The following is a 23107-nucleotide window of genomic DNA, read 5'->3' as shown; positions in this document are numbered from 1 at the left end:
GCAAGATATTAATTACACTCTTGAATCTCATAATGTAACACTGATGCTGTTTTGATGGGAATAATTCCTTCAACAAGGATGATTAACCACTTATTTCTTTTTTCCTGGATACTGTTAGTTTGTACTTGGATAACAAAAATAAATGCTGATCTTCGGCAGTATCACAGTATTCTATTGTATTAAGCTCAGTCAACATATTCTTCATTTTATTATTGCCTGCATTCCATAATTGAGTTCATTTCCCATCTCACCACCAGCCCCCACCAAATTTCTAATGGTGAGTGTTACCACTTGAATTGCAGCTCTCCTATTTCACTATTTGTTTTGTTGGCAGGGAAAAAAAAAAAAAAAAAGCCTCCAAACAGCTGAGTGCCAGTAGTGCTGATGACTTCTGTTTTATTTATGTTTTGCACTGAGCCATGGTGAATGATAAAGTGTGTCTGGGACACGGCTGTGGGCAGCACTCTAAGTGTTAGAGTTGGAAATGTGCCAGAGTTGCATTGCTACCAATTTTTTACTATTAGCCTTCTGGAAGGAGGGGTTCAAAGTCTCATTTTATTCCCTTCTTCACCCATGTCACCTTTGCAGTAAATGAATGTGAGATCTTTACCAGAGATGGAGCTGACAGGGTGAGCTGTCGCTCCCACAGCTTCCAGCAGGACTGTGAGGAGCCAGGAGCATCCTTTGGGATAACGGAGAGCTTGGCTTGGAGCTGGAGCCTGTGGTGGGGCTGTGCTGCTGCTGTCCTGGAGCTCAGCAGGAAACTCTGAGCTTGATCCCCAGGAAAAGGCAAAAAGCAGCGGTTGTTCCCTGCCCAGCTGTGCGGGACTCATGTCCCAGGCTGTAATTAGAAGAGATACCTGCTAATGAATTGGTGTAATCCCCTGCTGTGCTCAGAGCCTGCTGGGGGATCTCTTCTCCTGCGTTTGCAGAGGCAGGTGACCTTGCTAAATACCTAGCAGTAAAAATGTGTTTTCCCTTGCCTGTTTCACAGCCTTCTGGCTCTGCCAGTGGAGCTCTTCTTTATTCATTGAAAATATTTACCCAGGTTTAGTTTTAGGGAAAGAGGGAAGTTAGAAGAATGAACATGAACATGTTCCATATGTGCCATACCCATCTACATGAATGCACACACATATGGAACTCTCATTTCTTAATGGCCACGCTAGCAATAAAAATAAAAGAAATTTAATATTTAAGCAAGGAGTTATGTTTTCAATTATTTTTCAGTCACCAGCCACTTTAAATATTTAATATTTTCTACGCCCAACTAATTTATTCAATTGCAGTTAGGTAGATTGTAATTAATTTTTGATGAGACAAACTAATACTAATTTGGATATCTACTACACTGTAATATTTGCTCACAGATGTGTTGTTTAGCTTCTAGATACCTCTTTTTTACCCTTGCTGAAGTTGCAAATGCTCATCAATGTTGCCACAAGGCCCAAGCTGCACCTTGAGCTGTAGGACACACAAATAAAAGGATGAGTGTGCTGGGTCAGAGGAGGATCCAGTCAGCTCCTGTCCTCACCCCGACAGGGATCAATAGTTGATGCTAAAGACAAGAATTAAGAACAGGGCAAAGGTACAGCAAGGCTTCCTCTGAGAGAGAGAGAGAGAGAGAGAGAGAGAGAGAGTCTCCCAGGCTTCATTGATTTTTGGCATGGAAACATCCCAAGATGGGAATAGTGTCTTCAAATTTAATATTTGAGCTTATTTGTTACATCTAAAGTATATAGTTATTTTCTATAATTCACGCTTTCCATTGGCAAAGGACTGAGATTCCTCCAAGGGAAATACTTCCTTTTTACTGGAAAAATGTCTTGTCTGCCTTTTCTGATTAATGAGAACATCCATATGCCGGCTTTTGTGAGTGGAAGACGGATCTGATACCACTTAGCTATGTTAACTGAATGTAAAACTCTGAAGTGGTGGGATAATGAAAGTAATTTGCAGTTTGTCGGCGTGTTCCCTCTGATCAAAGATGAGTGGGGGAGCACAGAACTTAGAAACAATACAACAAAACTGCCATTTCTGGGACATGGGGCATTTTTGCAAGTTCAGACTTGGTTTTGTTTCAGGTGGGAACAGTGCCAGCTCCCACAGCAGGAGCAGGCTGTAATGGATGATTTTTGTGTCAGGGGTCATGTGGATTTGAGTTGGAAAGGATCTCAAAGACCATCCAGTCCCACCTCCTGCCATGGGCAGGGACAGCTTCCGCTATCCCAGGTTGCTCCAAGCCCCATCCAGCCTGGCCTTGGACACTTCCAGCCTGTCTGGGCACCCTGTTCTCACTCTGTAGCTGGGGGATGTTCCCGAGGCTCCGGGCTTGGCAAGAACTGCCCAGAGCCAAGGAGGTCCAAGAGGCGTCTTGGCAGCTCTCTGATGAGTTCTCCAGGGTCTGTAACTGTGAGAGGGAAACTGCTGAACACTGATCATCAAGTCAGGAGTGACCTACTGAATGTGAAGGGGTTTTTCTGCAAAACTCTGCAGGTTTGGGCAATGCAAGTGGCATAGTTTTTTGTTGTTTTTTTTAAATTATACATTTTCTTCTTTTTTTCCCTTGTATGGTTCTGAGCCAACAGAAATTATAGCTAGTGAAGGTTTCCATGTATTTATCTTCTGTAGCTTTTTACTTTATTGCTGACTAGGATGGTCCCTGGCCCGGCTCCCTGCCTCTGTATTGTGTGATACACATCAGCAGAGTGTGGAGGAAGCACACTGCCTTCAGACTGGAGCATCTACACTTTGCTGCTCACTGGAAACCTGGCCACTGATTTAATCCCATTAAGTTGCCCCATCTCAGATCATGAGATAGGACTTCTGCACACTCACTGCATTTTGTCACGAATAAAGTTATTTTCACCTCCACATCCACACCTCCTGTTACTTCTCCTCCTCAACTTTGCTGCATATTCATTGGCAAACTCCACTAAACAGGAACTTCCACAAGCCCACCTTTCCCAGGCTGAGCCCAGGCCCCTGCACTCAGGTTACAGCGATGATCTGGGCCTGTTGCTGTTTCTTCCTCTACTCAGCTGATGCTCTGCTTAATGCACAAAAATGTAGCACTGATTTCCTTTAGTGACTATTCTATGTTTCAATTTACGAGTAGAAATGAAAAAGTAATTGTAGCTGTGGTCTCCAGAGATAAAATCCCTTAAAAGCAGTAGAATTAGGTCTTACTGCTGCCTGCAGATCAAACTAGTGCAGCATCAGCTGTTCCTGTGCCCATGAGTCACTCAGCAGCCATTTCAGCTGGCAGTCTGATTTCTCATGGTTGGCCTGGAAGAGGACAGCAGCTGTGAAGGTCCAGTTTTGTCCTTCATGTCTGAGTTCAAGAGAGGCAGGAAGTCTGTGAATGTGTACAACACACACCTGACTCCTGTTGTGAGTGTCCCACAAGGTGTTGTGGAACCTTTGGGGGTGTATGTAACATATGAGGTCCAGTAAAGTAATTAGTGTTAAATAAAGTAAATTTATTTGATTGTTCAGATCTGTGTGACTGTGTGTGCTGTATGGGCTTCAACAAAAAAAAAAAAGAAAACAAACAAACAAAAAACCAAAAAAAACCCAAAAAAAACCCACAAAAAAACCAAACCTATTATGTACATTTGTGTGTATGATGCTAACTTCCAGTATGCACAGTTTCATGTGCTGGTTGCTGAAATATTCTTTCTTTCAAGCCCAAAACCTAATGTGTTTTCCAGATAGGTGTAACCTCTTCATGGGTTCATGGTTTCTTGTGAAGGTGTAATGGGATTTTGTGGTACTTGGAGCTGCCATGGGCTTTCTCCTCTGAGGGAAACCTCTTGTATCTCTGATGTTTTTTCGATTTGCTTTTTATAAAATTCCTAGGCAAAGTTGCAGTATCTTCATGGCTGCTGAGTTAATCCAGGAAAGCATCTCTGGGTGTGGTTTAAGGATGTGAGCCATGTATGTATCTGACATAGGGAAACTCAGATTCTCCTCTTTCCTCAGTCCTCACCTGTTCTGTGCTGCTGTGCCCAGTTTTGCTTCACAGGCTATATTATCTGGGTGGGGGAAGGATGATCCTTTGAGTGTTTCCATCTGCCAGGGGTTAGGGATGAGCATTTTGACTTCTCAGTGCTGCTCTGAGGTTTCTGCTTGCTGGCAGTGCTGCTGCTGGTGGTCACCTCCATCGCTGTCTCTCTCCTGGTGACTGCAGTGAGGCCGCACATCCCTGCTCAGCACCAGGGTCTGACCTCTTGGGAACTCTGAGCACATCCAGCAGTGACAGTGGGCTAGAAAACGTGGTGATGCCGAGCCCCCTGCTCCCAGAAAACCCCAGCACATTTACTAGTCTCTGACAATTGTGTTGGAGGCAGAACTTTGGGAACCTGTGGCATGTTGGGCTGGCAGTCACAAATTCCCATCTGCTGTAGGCTCCTAAGCTTTGACTAAGAGCCATTTTATCATGCAGAGTATTAAGACTGAGGTGATGTCTCTGCTTTTGATATAAAAGTCCTGTTATTCTTCAGAAATTCCATAATGAATGAAAATATTCCCTATGGAGAAGTGCATTACTTACTTCTGTGTTATGATATTGGACTGGAATGAAAAGCAGCCAGGCTGTCATTCATTTCCTGGTCTAGGGACACTATAAAAGTACTGTAAAGCAAGAATAGCTGTGCACCACAGTTCTTGAATTCAATGATTGCCCTCTGAAGGTGCCACACATGATGGATTGTCACAGACTCTCTGTCCTGCCTTGACATTTCATTCCTATCCAATGTTGTCTTGTGTTCTGCTCTGAATCTGCCAAACAACTGACCCTAGAATTTAATGCCACACCTTCTTCTCTTTTCTTTTTCTGAGCAGCATCTTCTGCAGCTGAGGCTCTGAAATACTGGAGGACACTGCATCTTCCTCAGGGACACAGGCAAGGGAGAGCTGGAGCCTCTGGGGGGCTTGGAAAGGAATTGTGGTTGGTGGTCGTCTGAGGAACTTACCTTCACCCCAATGTTGCTCTGAAAGGAGTCGTGTCCAACAGTCAGGTTTGGTAAGGTATGTATTTTTCCCCCTGTTCTTATATTTTTGCTCTTTTCTGAATGTCTACATATGGGAAAAACAGAGCATTAGCAGCCTTTGAGTTTATTGCTGTATTCATGCCATGCTCATACTGTGTCTGTAAATAAGCTTTGCTCTCCCTGAATTTAGAAAGCGTTCACCAGGAGTGAAGTGTTTTTATTGTCTTGGGCTTGAGGGGGTGTCTGTTTATGTGAAGTTCTTTATTGAACTAAATGCTTGCTGTTGGTGAACTAAATGTGTTGCTGCTGGTGATGGATACTTGGTGATAGGAATCCATGTTTTGAAAACCCCACTTGTTGTGTTTCACTAATGACTGTATTTTGAGGGTCAGAAATGGGGAAAAAAGAAAAGGAGATGAAGCAGCCCGTTTATAATTCAGCCCTGTGATTTCCTTTGTGCTTTGTATATTCTCACTGTTTGCAAAGGATGGAAATACCACTACCAATTTCCTGTATAATCGTATTCTCCCTTTGTTGTGTAGCACTTAAAATTACTGTGAGTGTTCTCATACCCACACAAATGGTGCCCTGGCTGTGCTGGAATTGTAGCAAGGCAATATGCAACCATTTTCTAGCAAGAAACTGAAGGCCAGGATGTATTGTTGATGAAGATGGTGCTAGATGAGATTTTAGGGTAATACAGTCTCTGATTCTATGGCTTCTTTTACCTAGGTCATGTTATTTCTGTGAAGGCAAAGTTTTCTGATTAAAAAAAAAAAAAGACCACAGATTTAAAGCAATGGTTCCCAGATCTCAGTAGAGTGGTAGCAGATGATATTATCCTTTTTCATTTAGCACATGGGTATTGACTTCCTTTATATGACTGAACCAGCGCTGTAATCTTGTTGAGAAAAGTACAGCAGCAATGTAACACCTGTGCTTGGTGTTAGTGGAAGAACAGGGAAAAGAAGTCAAGACTTTCTTAAAAGCCTCTAAAATAAACCACGGTGCAGGTGAGGGTACATCAGTTCTCCTGCTTTTGATCTGGTTGCACTTGTCATGTTAGCTCTGGAAATTGTGGGCTCAAACTCTTATGCTCCAGCAGAGCTCTACCAGTGTCTGGCAATTGCAGGGAAAAGTTGGTTGGAATAGCTTAAATTGGGTGCTTAACTTTTAAATGGTGAGGGTCAAGAAAGGTCAGTTCCAACCACAGCATGTGCTGTTAATTTGTACAGGAATTTCAAGCAAACAACACGGTTGCCAGGGCGAGGTTCCCGTCATTACAGCACAGCACAGCTCTGCTTGTCTGCCTGCTCTGGTTTCTGGAAGAAGAGCTTGTTAAACATTGCTCCTGCCTTTATTATCCTCTTCATTCCTGTTTATTTCCAAGCTACTGCTCTTGTGATTATAACACTTAAAAGGGAAGGTTGTAGGAGAGGTATTTCATAATCAAGAGAGCTTCTTGACTCTCACAGAGAAAAAATTGGCACTGTTAGAATGTAGAAATCACAGCAGTTTTGTTTATTCCTTGTTTGGGTTTGATATTTCTGAGTTGAAATACGTAAATCTTCCTTGCAATGAGGGGGGTGAGTTTTGCTGGGTACCCAGGTTGTCCCGGAGTGTGTGAGAATCTGCTCCAGAGATGTTGGTTGTTGGTGTGACCATGGTGCTGCTCCTGCCTTGGACAGGGGGGTAGTAAATGAGCTCCCCTGTCATTCCTGAGCAAATCCAACTCTCACTCTAAGGTCTATACAATTTGTGTGAAATTGTTATTAAGGCATTAAGCTCTAGGCTGGACTTTGATTATACTTCTGCATTTTACTTCGTGACCATCGGATCTAAAACTTGGTTCTTATTTAAATCCCTTATGGAAGCTTCATCTTTAAGAAGAATATTGCAGGTTGAGGAGGTTGTGTTAAACTGTAAAGATCTGGTCAAACTGTTGTTTCTCACTTAAATAGATGAGGCCTTTCTTTATTGATTCTCTTCATCTTGGGGACTCGTGATTACCCGAGTACTTGACTGCCATCAACTTTATCTGTTCCTACAACACCCCAGGAAGACAGAAGTGCTACTTATCCCCATTTTGTAAATGGTGACTAAGAAACAGAGTCACTTGTAGGTCACTTTTAAGTGGCAAACATCTGTCCCTGATTTTCAGGCAGTCTAAGTGCACAAGCTGCATCCGATGCCTGCAGCTGGAGGCACACAGCCCTGGCTGAGCACAAGATTTGGATGTGCATCTTTCTGAGCTCACTGCTCACACCCAATCCATTTTCTTCCATGTGTCCTGTTCTCCCAAGTAGAGAGGGTTTTAATTGATTACAGTAACATTTAATGACATCAGGACTCAACACTTCCCTCCCTATCTCTACTGAAAACTGAAACATCTGTTCAAATCATGTGAGCAGAATTCATTCATCATTGCAGCAGTGTTTGCTCACGTGAGATGAGCAGGTTCCCTTTTAGCAATGTTTATGAAATTGTGCTGATGGTAATCTTATTGTATGAGGAATTAGTTTAAATGGATCTGCAGATAACGTGCAGGGCAATAGATTTTTTCTGAAATTGCTCATTTTTAGATTAGTAGAATCCAGTTAGTAAAATGCTCCGTTCGGCTGAAAAGGCACATTTAATAAATATGTAAGAGAAATTTTTAAGTAGCCATTAAACATAGTTAATAAATTTTATCTTGCGAGTAGAATTGGAAAAAAACCTGTTCATTTAATGGGTTTTATGGCTCTCATAGCAATTAATTGTCTTCATTACATGAATATAAATCCTCAATGTAGTTCACCTTTTTCAGATTAATTGCTATGGAAATTTTCCCTTTGCTTTGTTTAGACCAGTAATATTATTTCTCTTTTCTAAAAGTTGAATCTCAACATCACATTTTTTACCTTTTCCAGATGTTCTGTAAATCAGTGCCAGTTAAAAAAATCTCTTTGTGCTCCAGGCCAGTGCAGGGGTGGTGTTGCAGCTCTGGTCAGCTGAAGCAGAGACTTCAAACCCTACTTGACCTGCAGCAGAGCAGTGGGCAGGTCTCCCTCTCTCATTCATTGTATTATGTGGTCCAATAAAAACTTATTATTTCTTTCTTCAAATTTTCTTGTTCCTTATATTATTTCATTTATTAAATCAGGAAAAAACCCTCTGATTTTATATGCCTGTGGGTTTTGGCTCTCACAGTAAGACCCTAATGCAACTTTTCAGTGTCTTTGCTGAGGGATACGTATGGCTGTGTCTGAAAATTTGTCAGTAAAATTGTCCTCCAACATTATTGAGGGAAAATTTTTGGTTGAAGCATCACAGGATTGCTGTTTGAATTCCTAAACTAAAATTAAAAGCTGTATTTTGATTAAAGCCTTTATTCCTCTGGATTGAATTTTGCACACCAAACAGGACAAGAGGACAGCATACAGGATCATGTTTTACATATGGTTTTTTATCAATGAGCAGGCTGAGCTTGTTTGCATGAGTAACATTTATGCAAATACCTTATAGTGTTCTCTGGACTGTTTTGCCAGGGGAGGAAATAAAACAGCTATTATATTTGCATGTTTTTGTTGCAAGATCAGCAGACTGGCTGTTAAGGTGTCAATTCCCTTGATGATGCCACTTCTGCAGCCCCATTCACTCAGCTTCTCCTGACAGGGTTTTATTGCATCCATCAACCTGACACATATCAAAGCACAATTTCTGATAACAAATATCTTGTTGTAAAATGAATTAAAAAGGTGATAGCAGCGGCAGAACCGAGTTGAATTGCTGAAAGAAAATAAGAAACTCCAAAACTAACATGAGATTCTTAAGATACAGAATCACAGAACAGTAATATAATAGTCTTTTACCTGTTCTCCTGAAGTACTGAGAGGTCAGTGGGTATGTCTGAAGTCATACAAATGGTTTTGCTCCTGGCCTTCTGCTCTCTGGTGTTTGTAGTCATAATTCAGAGAGCGTGGTGAAATTGGGGTTTGTTTTCTTCTGGAGACCTTTCCCCTGCGAGGACCAGCAACCTCCTTGTAGTAACTCTGCACTCCAGCCCTGCAGAGACCCGAGACTGAGGAGCAGGAAATGCTGGCTCTGAGTGGAGCACACGTCTTTTCTCTCAGAAAACAAAGCACTTTGGAGCCCCTTGTCCTCTGCAGAGCTGCTGCTTGGCAGCCCATGGGCCATGCCTTAGGCAGAGTCCAGCCAGGGTGGAAAAGGGCCTGTGTTTCATTGGGCTGCAGATGTTCTGAAATTAGCTGGCTCAAAACCTTTGTCTGAGAACAGATTTTCTCTGTCTCCTTGCAACCTTCTCCTATCTGTTTTGCTCTCTTCATCCTAGTTTTCTATTCCCTTTGGTTTTGCATCTCTCAGAGGACAAGCAGCATCTGGCAGGGCTGTCTTTGCACTGGTACTGCTCTCACTCTGCCCAGGCTCACTTACCTCTGATTTTTGGCTAGCATGCCCTGTAAAATACTAGCTAATAATAATCATGCTTTTTGCTCTGTGGCAGGCCTGCTTTCTGGATAAGTATCCACTGACAGTTTGCAGCCCAGCAGAGAGGAAGAGGAGGGCAGCCAACAGTTGATGTGGAAAATTAATTATGAACTGCCATCCTCCTGCCATGTAGTTAAGGCAGTTCTGCATTGCAAGCTTTACATCCAGCTGCGTGTCTCCTTCCTCAAATAGTGGGAATGCTGCCAGCACAAAGCTTAGTGGAGAATATCTCATATGGGACTGATCACTCAGGGTGCTCTGGAGCCTTTACTGCTCTGCTTTCAGCTGTGACACCACCCAAGGAGTAATTTTTTACCTTTTGTTGGATGAATGTTTAGCTTAATTGTGCATCCAGGTTGATAAAGATTTGTGTGTGCTGTGGGGAAGTCACCCATGTCCCCTCTGCAATCAGGGAGCAACATTTTTGTGTTTCAGTGTAGTGGTGACTTGGTAATGTTCAGGTTTAGAGGAGCTGCAGCTTTTTATATTTTCATCCTTCAGGATGACATACTTACATCATAATGATCCTCAGAAACTGGCCTTGTAAATGGAAGGGGGGGAGTTTGACAGGCACCAGGCAGCCCTGGGAATGCAGTTACCTAAAGGAGCAGTTCTGTCCCTGGACAGCCTCTGTCTTAAGGGCCACAGAGGCAATTGCTAGAAGCCCCAGCACTGTGGCTAGTTCAGGAGCTGCTCTGGTCTCACAATTGAAGAGTGGCTCCCACTGCCTTGAGCTGAGCCCTGCAGAGCCAGCACAGCCCAGTCTGAGTGCCAGGGATGCCCTTCCTTAGGGACCCCTTTAGGATATGTAAAAATCTGAAAGAGGGAGGGTTTTGGGAAGCCTGACATATTTGTAAGTGGCTATTGGGGGCTGAGCTAAAGAAATGAGCATTTGGTGTAACTTTCCTCGATGAAGCCTTTGTTTAGTCCAAAGGGTATTGAGGGGTGTGATGGAAACAGCCTTGCAAAGCCACAGCAGTAACAGGTGTGAGGTGTTATGGAGATATTTTATAACAGTGTCTCTTCAGACCAGAAAAACCCTTCTGGCTGCTCAAGTTTTCAGATAAGGTACCAGAAGTCTCCACTTTGTACGTTTTTATTACAAAATTCATTGTCACAGTTGCTGACTGATTTAATGGTTAACTGAGGGGTGATCTCTAAGAAATACCTCGGATTTTGTAAAGGCAGTCAAATTGCTGCCTGGTGGAAGTCACTGACTCAAATCATGATGGTGTGAGCCTCATCCTCTTCCTGAGCTCTGCCTCCTGATTGATATAAATTCTACTTTCTTTCTAGAGCTGTCATGCTGATTTTTTGCAGCCAGGGGACTGTATTTGGAAGCACAAGCCCATTGCACAGGTTTAGATGTGCTGCAAATAATTATGAATGTCTAATGAAGGGAAGCTAAAACATACTGAAAATGTTTGGAAATAAGAGGGAATGTGTGCAGCCAAGCGTTAGCTGTGAACGGAGAGTTCTTGTTGGCATCGTTTAATGGGAACTTTCCAGCTCGTAGTTTCTGTGGTGAATGTGTAGATAACAGCAAAACCAAAAAGGCAGGGTTGCTGTAGGCAAATGGAAGGAGCCTTTCACCTCTGGGGTAAAAGAGACAATGAAGTGAGCAGCATTTCTGTTTATGGGCTGACACCCCCTCAAACTTTGCCTTCCAGTTTCTGGGAAGGGGCCAGCAGAGGCCCCACAGCACTGGCCTCCTCCAAACAAAGTTGTATCTTGTTCCTTCACCACACCAAATACCATCTGTCTTTTACTCCTGACTGTCCAGGAAAAAAACAGGGAGAATTTTTTTCAACTTTTTTCTCTCTGTGTGTTAGGTGGGGTAAGGTAGTTCCATTTATATCTCTCCAGACAAACTAGGTGCCTTGGACAGGAGTGGCCAGGTGCCTTTTTGTCCCCCTCAGGAAGTGGTGCCTGATCTTTGTGGAGATTCCCTTCTTCCTTTCTTCCCAGTGCTGTTGTGCTTTCCAGTCACAATGCCATGTGAGAAGGAACACTTCAGTTTATGTTGAATAAAGACTTGGGCTTGAGCAACCATCAAATTGATGTGTACTCAAGCTCTGTTGTGATGCCATCACCCACATGGATGGAGAGGCTGAAAATCAAAGCATTCTGAATGAAAAAGCACCATGAGGGTTAGGATTATTCCATTTCCCTGGCAGTGCCTCTATCAGGTACTGGAGGTTCTCAGCTTTTCTCCTTCTGCCCAGTCATATTCTGGAGGGTCTGCACCAGCATGCTGGGGAAGAGGAAATATAAATATAATAATAATAATAATAATAATAATAATAATAATAATAATAATAATAATAATAATAATAATAAATATATAAAGACAATTCAAGAGGTTTTCTACAAACCCCTTTGCATTTTATGTTCTAGATTGGGTGGGAGAGGTGGTGCTCAACCAGCATTGCAGGGTAACACCTCCCAAAGTGTCCTTGAATTCATGGCTGAAGTAGGTGTGAGTCCTCTGCACTGTTGTGCTGCCCCCAGGGGTGACACCAAAACGCAGAGCATCACTGGAAGTTTTCCCCTGCAATGCTCTTAAAAGGGGGGAAAACAACAACAACAAATCTTTCTCCTTAGGAAGGCTTGCTTGCACCTGTCCTTGGCTCAGGAACACGGGAACAAGGTGGTGGGCAGCCCTGCACTCTGCTTGCTTTCTGTCTGGGAGGAATTTCTAGTTGTTAATGATTAATTCAAACCTTTCTTGTCATGAGTACAGTCTGCACAGAGTGATAAATCTGTGGTGGGTTAGAGGTGGAGGTTGCTCAGTGCTGACAATTAGTTTGAGCCACAGGCTTTGCTTTCATTGGCATTTTCACAGCATTAACCTGGACCTTGTCAATTAAAATGCAGACACATTTTGATGAGGGACATCTTCTTCTAATGATAATTGTAATAATATCACTTTTCTTCATTTAAAACCTGTCAGGCAGGCCATGTTTCCTGGAAAATAACTGCCCAATTTTCACATTGCCTAAATAACTAGGAAGTATCTTTCAGTTTTTTTGAGCTGACACTTCATCACCAATAACTAAAAGCATATGAGGCCAGAGCTGTTAATCTTCGAACACTTACCAACTTCAGTCAAGGTAATTTGACTTTATCTGCTAAAATAAGCAGGTTTATTAGCCTTCACTTTAGGGGCTAATAAACATTTGATAATTGCCTCAAGTCATTGATGAGGATTTATCCTATTTAGGTCTTCTATTTGACAGTGTAGCTCCAGAGCATGTCCTAGGCAGTGATCCATTTCTGCAGCTCACCTGTTCATTAGTTGGAGGAGGAAGCTTGGTGTAAAGGTTGATTAAGGAACTTGCTGAGCTGCACAAGAAGTCTGCAGCAGAAGTAATCCTGGAAATCCACAGTCTCTTCTTGTATATTAACTGCAGTGGTTTTTATGTGTCTGTAAATACATTTAGAATCTCTTTTCAGGCCACAAAAATGACTGTTTAATAGTTGCATTGGAAGTGGTTTATCAGGTTTCAATTGGAAACCCATTGTGGTTTTATTTTAGCATGGCATGAAAAATAAAAAAACACGAAAATCGTGTTTAGTTTTGCATGGAGAAATACTTTTCATTTTTCTGAATGGTGGTTCATAAGTGAAATTCTTCACAAATAGGCATAGTAGGGAAGCAAAAAAACATATCAAGTAGAACTGTCTAGACTTTGCAATGTGTCTGATCTGAGCTTGTCCATGTGGGTAGAAAATGCTGCACTTCTTTATTAAAACTTGATTCTCCCCTGATCCTTCTCTGAGAGGTGCAGAAGAAGGAACTTTGATTAATTACGACCGCCTCTACATGATGCCATAATATAAATAACAATAACACACCTTATATCTATAGCAGCTGGAAAAATGTCCTCAGTTGTTTGTAGTTCAAAACTCAGGGCACAGAATGGACTCTGAGTAGGAAATCCACGCACAAAATACTGCACTGAAGAAAGATTGAGGAATGATAACTGAGAACTAAATGGGCTTGGGCTGCTGTGCCTGTATTCTAGAAGTTTATAGTTGTGCTTTCAGTCCATGCAAAGAGTAATCCACCTCCTCTTTGGCAGAGCTTTCCTTTTCCCTTTGCAGTATGAACTGGCAGGCCTGTAATCTGCATTCTGGTGCATATGGAAATCACATTTACAGCAGCATAGCTTGAAGGCTGTAAATGTTATCAGATATTTTTTCAGTGAGCCTTCATCAACCGAGCTGTGTATCTCACCACTCTCATTTTTTTAAGAGTGCATTAGGGGTGATCAATAAAACCTGACCTACCTTTGCAAGTTAAATAGGCCTGATTTTAAATGGCCAGGCTTAAAGAGATTAAGATTTGCTAACAGTGATTGAAAGTGCAAGCAAGGTCCATTTACATGCCATTTCTTTTCCACTTTTGAGGTTTGAATTGCAGTGGAAAATGTGTCACATTGGACATTAAAAGCATGGAAGTGGAAGGTGATGCCTTGTTGTGCATGTCTTTATGTAGGAGCTGCCCTCCTACCCTGCACTTCACTGTGTCTCACTGAAAACATAATGTAATTAAGAGATGTGGAACACCTGACTGTGCAGAGTGAAGGCTCTGAACTTGGACTGGGAACAGTATTTCCTGTTTGATGCTTTTGATTTTTGGGAGATGCCCAAGGAGGAAAAGAGAATGTTGCAATAAACAGACACAACATAATAGAAATAGATATCTGTTGTTTAACCCTTGGAGTACGTTGTGGAAATGGAGCAGCACTTCCCTGCCATGCAGGTCTGGCTGGCCATGAGGAAGGGATGGATTGGTGCTGTAGAGCAGGCTTTTATTTCCCCACCTCATGACTTTTAAGCATTTAATTTAAGAACCTGAAAGCCATGTTGAATGGTCTTGTGTCGTGAAAGACAGGTTTGGTTATACAAATTAATATTTCATTTCCTGAAAGTTAGTCTGAAAGGTGTTGCAGTAAGCAGGTCACTGAGTCAAACGTGCTGAAATAAAAACTCCTGGCTGTGTCCTGCAGATGTTATCTCTGTTACAAAGAGCTGCTTGAGAACATTTTAAACATTTTTTGCCATTTGTTTGTCATAGCCACCCAGCTATCTGTCTGTTGGGCTACTTCTGATTACTGTGGTGCCTCTGGAGGTTCCAGCTGAGATTGGGTGTAGTACATGCATTTACTGATGCTGTGTCTCAGTTTCAGAAGATCATTATGTGCCAGCTGCTTTCCTCTCCTCTGCAGGGCTCCCACTGAGAGCAAGAGGAGTGTGGACTCAGTGGGAGCCATCAGAAGGTGCTCAGATCACTCCATTGACTTACATGGAGCTTGTGTGTGTGAATTTTGGCTTTAGGCTTGTGTGCATGCATGCTCATACTCTGTTGGACTAGTTATTAACAAAAATTACCATTAACGTTGTCCCTAAATGCTTTTATCTTCTCTATGGGCATAGTTTGAGCCCTGCTATGCTCAGTGCTGGGGAGTGAGGGCAGACATGGCAGCCCTTGTCCCAGGGATCTTTTGTGTGAAAAATCTGAGTGCAGTGGGAGAAGGAGACACGGATTGCCAGCAAGTGTGGAGGCAACAGATGGAGCGCAGCGGTGGAGATGAAGGATGTGCAGAGCTTCGTGTGTTGTGGGGCATCAATGATCAAAACTCCTCTTTGTTGTGGTGCCTGTACAAGGCTCACAGCAATCAGGGATTCGGTTTGCTGAGACTAACTCCTGCCTTGTTACCTACTGCCTCTTGATTATTTCTGTCCATATCCATCTGCTGCCTCTTTGCTGTTAGAGCTGCAAATTCCTGAGGGTTCAGACAGCTTTTTCTTTTAGTGTTTGTGCACTACTGAATTCCATGGGGTTCTGGCCCAGGGTTAATGCTGGGAGCTGTTAGCAGTGGCATTTGCACATGAAAAATAAGGTATTAGGAAAACAATTATTTTCACATCCTGATTATCTTTATTTGCATTCCAACATCCTCTGAATCTCTGAAACCGAAAACATTATTTAAATGAAAGGTACATGATTATAATTATTGTCATAATGTTCTGTAACCACAAATAGGTCAGCACAGGAAATGCTTTTTTTTTTTGGTGTGTGGTTGTTTATAAATATATATACACACATCTGTATTTGTCTGGCAGGTAGATTTTATCTTACAGCCTCTGGCTGTTGCTTTCCTAGGTGCTTATTCATATTTAATCCAGCTCCCCCATGTATTTGCATACATAAATACACACTTGTTTTTAGCACCTGTTTGCATCTTTTAATTCCAGACTGATGGTGAGGCTGCTGGCTGTGGGGTTTGTGCAGCCCCAGGTAGGTGGGTTTGCACATTGCTCCTCTTTCCCAAGCCCTGAGCTCGTGTCACACTGACCTGCCAGCTGAAGTTTCCCCTGCTGGCACCACTCCACAGCCAAGTGCTTTCAGCGAGTTCTTGGCTACAATCCTGAGCTGATTTCTGGGATGCAATTCACTGCCACGGTTATCATATCAAAAGGGGAGTGATTTACATTTCCTGCACGTCTCTGTGTTGCCAGCCCCAGAGGATGCTGCAGAGAAAGTTAACACAATTTGATAAAATAACAAAAATGAGCCCATTTACAGCGTTGCATCTTACGCAGTGGAGGAATTTGATACAAAGTTGGCACTAAGTACAAATTTAGGCAGTGCACAAAGATTAATTTGGGGACTTTTTTTGGCTCCCAGGGAAAAAATAGGAAAATTGTTCCTGAAGACTGAGTGCGTGGAGAGCTGTGTACTTGGCTTTGTGTGCCGCAAAATAAATCTTTATCTTGATTTCTTATTGTGTTGCCCCTTAAAGTCTCTCTTTTCTCCTGATATTCATCCAGAGCAGTCTGTATAACACGTTATCTTTGGCTTTTATCTGACCCCCTCGGCCCTCTGCAGTTTCCTCGCTGAAGAGGCATTGAGCAATCACACCAGCATTATTTGTACAAAGTGAAACACTTTATGCTGAGATATTTTAAGCACGTTCCCACTGGAAATGCCATAGGAATGGCAGGACTGCAGCGTTTGCTGCTGCTGCGCATTCAGCTGCCTGTATTTGTATGCAGAAGCACACGCAGCGGTGGCTTCACATTCATTTCCTGTGTATCAATTACTTATTAGTAATCCACAAGCCCAATTAAGGAGCTAGAGGTAGGTTGTAATGCTGAGAGTGTAGTCATGCCTCTCCTGTTGGAGCCTGGAGAGGGAAGGGACGTATCTGGTGCAGGTGACTGAACTGGTGCTGCTATCTCTGAGACAAATTCCTGCAGTCTTGTCTAACTTTGGCTTAATTTCCTATTTTTTAATGAGCATCTTTCTGGGCTGTATTGACTGTGCTGTGATGAGGGGTTGTGTAAAAGGGGCACTCAATGAGAGAGCACTCTTGGATTAACTGCACCTTATCTTTGCCATTCGAGGTTTTGATATTGAGTACTTGCAGCTGCAAATGCAAAAATATGTGCCATAAGTTTCATAAGCCTTCCAGGAATGGCAGCAGCTTCTCTGCAGGGTTTGTAGTCCCAGGCCAGGCTGGTTTTTTAGGAACTGGTGAGTACAGGTCAAAAAATTCAGCTTCAGGCTGTTCAGGACAGGGTATACTTTGCCTCCCATTTCACTTTTCTTCTTTGCATTTCAGCAAAGAAATATCTTTGTTCCTGCCTGTGTTTTACCTGTCTTTAAAAGCTTTGAAGCTTTGCGTAGTTTTCACTTAACTTTAGGAAACCCTTTAAAAGCAGATCACAGAGATTGACAACACCAGGAAAATATCACTGTGCCACCTTGATTAATTTGGGTGCCTGACCTCCTCTTCCTCCTAACTTTGACTACTGCTTCTTGTCATCTTTGATTTAATCTTTCTCTTTTCTGTTTTTCCCCCCTTTCCCTTTACTATCTATGAAGATTTGCACTGCCTGATGCTATCACCTCTCCACACCGCTTGAATCTCAGTGCAGGTGCCCTGGGATGAGATTACTCTCACCCTCCAAACTGATACATCTCTTTTAATGTGTGATGTCCAAAGAGAAGACTGTTCCTGGATCCTGGAAATGAAACCTGACATGTGCACGTGTGGCTTTATCCAGATAAAATGTAAACTTCAGTGGAAGTCAGATGAGTGTGGGTGCTTGGCTGGCATGCAGCAGGTCAGGGCACTTTCCACTGCAAGTCATCACTGATGAAAAGGGAAACTCTGCACTTTCCTTCTGTCCCTCTCATTCTTTTTTTCTCTCTATTCTACCTTTTTTTAAGAACTGATTTCCTTAGGGAGTTGTTAATGCTCAGGGCTTTTTACCCTGACATTTTGGACAATGATGTGACAACACAAGTGCATCTATTACTCTTCCTCTGGAAGCTGACTGAAGCTAAGGACTTGATGGATAATGGCCACATTTTCCAGCAGCACCTGATGCACATGTGAGAAGAATGACTGAGTGACCTGCATATAAATCCAGACTATGTCAGGCACAAAGTCTGAGCACAGAATCGGGAGGGAAGAGTGAGAACATGAACCTTTCATCATGAGTCCTTAATTTGCTCCCCTTCTCTCTGTTGCAGGAAATCTGGTGCTGTGTTGTGGTGTGGGAATCTGTAATCTCCTCATGGGAAGGGAGGGCAAAGGGGAGCAGGCTTGTGTGGCAGGGGCAGCTTTAAGAGAAGGAGGCTGCACACCTGGAAATGGAGCATCACTTCACCTTTGGTTGCTAAAGAAAGCTGATTCTCCTCTGCCTTGAGTAGTCAATTTACAAATTGAATGTAAAAGAGCACTGGCTGTAGCTTGCTTTCTGTGCTGCTGTGGGGGCCCTTCAGGGAGAAAGGAAGAGAGCTGGAAGCCCTTGGGGCTGGTTGGGGCTCTGGATCTGGAAGTCACAGGCCACTGGAGCAGGTGAGGTGTGCTGGTAGGATTCTGTGCCCTTGGTGCTTTGCTGTGTGCTGTAGACCTTTTGCTGAAGCTGATTCTGCTCTGCTGTATATTCCAGAGCGTAGACTTGCTAAAGCTAAAGCTGATTTTGAACTCAGCTGGGAAGGGATGGGGAGGAAGGGGGGTTACAGTGGCAGGGCTGGGTGCTCCCCCCTCCCCAGCACATCACTCAGGCACAGTCCTGCTAACAACTGACCCGTGTTCATCCAGTTCCTCTCTCTACAAGACCACTGTGAGAAATTATCAGGGGTCCAAGTAGTTCTGGAGAAGGAAAAGTTCAAGAAGGAGGGCAGGACCATGTGCATTTTGCACCAAGAGCACAAGTGTGCAGGGAGTGGATGGATGGAAGTTCTGCCCTCAGCTGTACTGTTCTCATGAGCAGCACGTCAGGAGCTGCCAGAGTGCCCAAACCTTTCCTTTGCTGAACTACTCTGGGGTGTCGTGAAAGTGCATTTCATTATGTACTGTCTTCTCTTAATGACTTTAATAATTATTAGGTGAGCTTTTAGGCTCAGGGAATAGCTCACACATGAGGTGTGATGTACTGAAGTCCATTGCATTCTTGATGTTGTAGCAGCCCAAGCTAGGGGCTTGTCCTGGGACAAGAACGTGCTCCAAGCAGACCTTGAATGTTCAATTTTCATGGAGGACACACTCATAAATATTTGTGAACCAACAGGAAGTTGCAGTGTGCCAACAGAGGAAAATAACACAGTGGAAAAAACAATCCGAGGTTGAGTATCTGTTTCTGAAACATTTTCTGTAAATAACTTCCTGGCTTCTCTGTGCTTCAGATTTTCCATCTTTGCAGGGGCACTCCCTCACCCTTGCCTGGGGTTTGGGGAAGACTGATAATTTTCCAGATGTGAGGTAGTCAGGGGCCACTCTGGAGACACCAAAGAGCATCAGGCAGAGGAATCAGAGTGCCCTCTGTAGCAGTGCATGCTGTCATGCTTGTACTTCAGTTTGTATGAGGCAGAAGTGTCTGCAGAACTTCCTTTTCTCTACTAATGTAGCTTATAATTGCAGTAACAGTTGATTCACGTGGAATAGGGTGCTGTTGTTTCAAACAACAGAAAAAAAAACCCGCAAAATATTCTCCAAGGAAATGATGACATCCCATGTTCCTTATTAGTGAACATTTTGCCAAGAAATAGGTGGCTGTAACAAGGAGGCTGGTAAATATCCCCACTGTCACAACATTAAAACATGATTGCCCCTGGGTTTCTTGATTATCTGCAGCACAGCTGTCATGTTGCCCCTTTGAAAAAAATGAGCTGACATCACATGCACAAATTTCAAATGGTCGTTTTTGTTTTGTTTTTTTGCTAGAGACAGGCAAAATTATTTTCAAGCAGTCTCTGGTGGTTTTACCAAACTTGTTGAAATACTGCACTGAAGTGAGGACCTGTTGCTTCTGCATCCCAAGTTAAATGATTGTTCAGGTTTCCTGTCACACTTGGGCATTACCACAGCAGGACTCCTGCCAGGATTCTGTACCTGCTGCCTACATATGGAAGAGTATTATTTATTAGCTGTGGCTGGAGCAGGGGCTCTGTGTTCCCAGGATGTAATCTTCTCTGCCACTGCAGGAAAGGTGCCCTCAGAGCCCTTGTTGTGGTCCCTGTGAAATGGGAGCGGTGATGATGTTCTTTCATATTGCTCCATCCTGGAACAATGAGTTGCTGCTGTTCAAAATGGGCCCATTTTCCAAGAAAAGGAAAGGAAGCAGTACAAGAACAGTAAAACCAGATAATTTTCTGAGCTTTCAACAAGTACAAACCTGCTTCCTCAATAACTGAATATAAATTTTGCTCTAATTGTGGGTGTTTTGAACCTGTCTTGGTCCTTAGAATAGCCCCTGATTGGTAAGGAGGATTTTCAAAGCATTAATCACCCAGTTCCCTGTGGCTTTTGGCTGGAGTTTAGTGGCTGATTTCCCTTTGTGACTTTTCTGTTAATCTCTCCTTGACCCCCCAAGCAGACACAAGGGTTACACATCCAGCCTCTCCCATTTCCAGGATGCTGGATGTCCATGGACAGCCCCAAACATGGCACCAACGTGGTTCTAAGGCTCAATGAACCATTCTGGGCTGATCAGTGTTACACTCGAGCTTTTCTTACTCTGTGAGGAGAGAAAATGGCTAAATTTTAGCTTCAGTTGTTATTCTGGGCTCCTACGAGAGTTAAAATGGGATTTTTACACTGGCCAAAATGACTGTGAAAGTGAACACTTGAGAATTTGGGAAAAGCTTCAAAAGACCAAGTATTTGGTCAAATAGAGGGGGTGTTGCTGGCAGGGGTGAGCTCAGGGCAGGTTTTCCTGCAGGATTTTGGTGTCACAGTCTGGTCCAGGGCTGGGGGAGATGAGGGGATGGGCAGAGAGCCTGGTGTCTCACCTGGATCTGTACCCACCCAGATTTTGGAGCCTGCTGGGTACAGCCTGAGCGTTGCTGTCTTACCCTGGTGCAGTGGGAGATTGCAGATGGCAGAGGTTTGGAGAAACTGGTTTAGTTTGAAAACAAATCTCCTCCTCTCCTCCAGATAATTTCTGTTTGTTTTTGAAGGAGGAAAAGCAATCAGGCTGCTAAAAACAGCATAGCCATGACAAGTTGGTGATGCCTGGCCTATTCCAGAAGGCTTCCTTGTGTGGAGTACAAAGTGTTTCTGTTTGTGCAAATGAATTACTAAAAAAGAAAAAAGCTCATAGCCTTTTGGAAGCTATGCTGAGACTGAAACAGCCAAAGAGAGAAGGGGGAAAATATCCCCAAATGGCTGAAATGGTACATGGTCTCACCTGGGGAAAAGCACTGGCTGGCAGGGGATCACAAGAAGTGTTTGGGCATCACACTTGGGCTTCAGCCAACCAGTCCACCTTCACTAGAGCTGGAAGGAGGCTTTTTTGGCTTTTTCCTATTTTTCCTGAGGGTGGAGAGGGCAGTGCCACTGCTGGAATGAGCAGCCCCCTGCATGGGCTGTGCAGGTGCCTGTGCAGGGCGAGAGGGAGTGTGAAATGCAGCAGGGCAGCAGCTGGCAGACGTGGTGACAGCCCTGGGAAGGGAAATGTTTGCAAGTGAGAAAAGAGGAACGTGTGGATGTGCTTGTAGGATCCTTGTTACCATGTTATCGGGGATCTCCAGGGACAAAATAGCCACTCATGTGTGGAGCGTAAACACACACACTGTGTATAAATAATGTGTGCAAGAACAGCTTCTGCATGCAATTCCCATCATTATTTTAAAACCTGCTACTTAGGCAAATTATTATAATTCCAGTGACACTAACTCATCCATCAGTAATTAGGATGGGAAATGGGAATAAATTCTACGGAAATGATCTTGATATTTCAGCCATCCAGTTGTACAGTAGTCTTCTTGAGGAATAAGCTGTCATTTGCCCAGAGTTTTTTGGAAGTCTATAATTTAGCTGATTTGGGGGGAGAAAAAAAAAATCAGGAAAACTCCCCTGCACATCTCCATGTTGGGTTGAGAACTCTTAAGTTTAGAATAATACAATTAGTAGTGCTGTTGCTGCTTTTTCAGTATCTTCTCTTAGCATAGCTGATTATGTAAATACTACTAATAATTCCATCTTCTCTTGGCATTAGTGGCATCCTGTGAGCTCAGTCCTTTACAGGCTCAGTGAAGCCACATGGCTGCTTTTTTTACCAGAGATGCTTTTGTTGTTCCCTTTGAAAAACTCCTCTGCAGCATTGAAGTCTTGCAAAGCTTTTCCCATGAGTAACAGGACCTGCAAATATGTTTGTTAGAGCTGGGGGTGTTTATCCTGGAGAAAAGGAGACTGAGGGAGGACTTTATTGCTGCCTACAACTGCCTGAAAGGAGGTTGGGGGAGATTGGGGGGGATCAGTCTGGACTAGGTGTCAAGTGATAGGATGAGTGGAATGGCCTCAATTTGTACCAAGTGAGATTCAGGTTGGGATTTAGGAAAAACTCCTTCACCATAAGAGTTGTCAAGCACTGGAATGGTCTGCCCAGGGATGGTGTTGAGTCACCATCCTTGGAGGTATTTAAAGCTGTGTAGATGTGGCACTTGGGGACATGGTTTAGTGGTGGATTTGGCATCCAGCACTGGGGTTGTTCAACTCAGCTCAGAATTGAAGTAAACACAATTTGCCAAAATAACAATGGAGTGTTGGGAGAAACACTCAGCTTGTGAAACCCCTTGAGTGATGTTCCAAGTGCTGGGAGCTTTAAAACTCACCCTTTTTGATCTGCCAACCCTATGGCCGTGAATCCTAATTTTTTTATGTACTCCTAAATATGCCAGAGGAGTCAGCTCCTCTGTACAGCAAAATGTGCTTTGTAATACCAGTTTCAGTATCTTGCACAGAACCTGGTAATCAAGGGAGTTTGTTCCTTGGCTTTGCTCTCTCTGGGGAGTAGATTAAGATCATCAGGCGTCTTTCACTGACAGCCCAAAACAAGTTTAAATACCTGTGTTGGAGGAGTGAGGCAAATGCAATTCCTGCCTTACACTGCGTGCCCCTATTGAAGCAGGTCACTGTCAGTGAAAAACTCTCTCACTAACCTTTAAAAATGGGTTTCTCTGTAATTCTGGTTGTGCTGAAGGGTAAAGCTGTGTACAGTAATTGAATCGGTGGGGCATGCAGACTGAAATTTTGCAGGATGACATTACTGGGCTGTAATAGATTGTCTCTGTTTTTCCCTCTCTTCCCTATATTGTATCTTTT

At 43.3% G+C, this 23107-nt stretch overlaps 1 protein-coding gene across 2 annotated transcripts in view; it reads left to right on the top strand.

Moving 5' to 3' along the window:
• The window catches only part of SGCD (sarcoglycan delta), a 313850-nt gene that overhangs the window by 111059 nt on the left and 179684 nt on the right, over nt 1-23107 (top strand). For both annotated transcript variants that reach the window (XM_014253192.2, XM_014253193.2), the window contains exon 2: nt 4846-5031. The gene's annotated coding sequence lies outside the window, so the exon portion shown is untranslated. The remainder of the gene's footprint in view (nt 1-4845; nt 5032-23107) is intronic.

Source organism: Pseudopodoces humilis, chromosome 17, assembly GCF_049639895.1.
Source record: "Pseudopodoces humilis isolate 2021_Gansu_Grassland_sample_001 chromosome 17, ASM4963989v1, whole genome shotgun sequence".
In the NCBI taxonomy this organism is placed as follows: domain Eukaryota; kingdom Metazoa; phylum Chordata; class Aves; order Passeriformes; family Paridae; genus Pseudopodoces; species Pseudopodoces humilis.
Note: the sequence above shows the minus strand (reverse complement) of the source record. Positions and strands in the feature narration are given on the sequence as shown.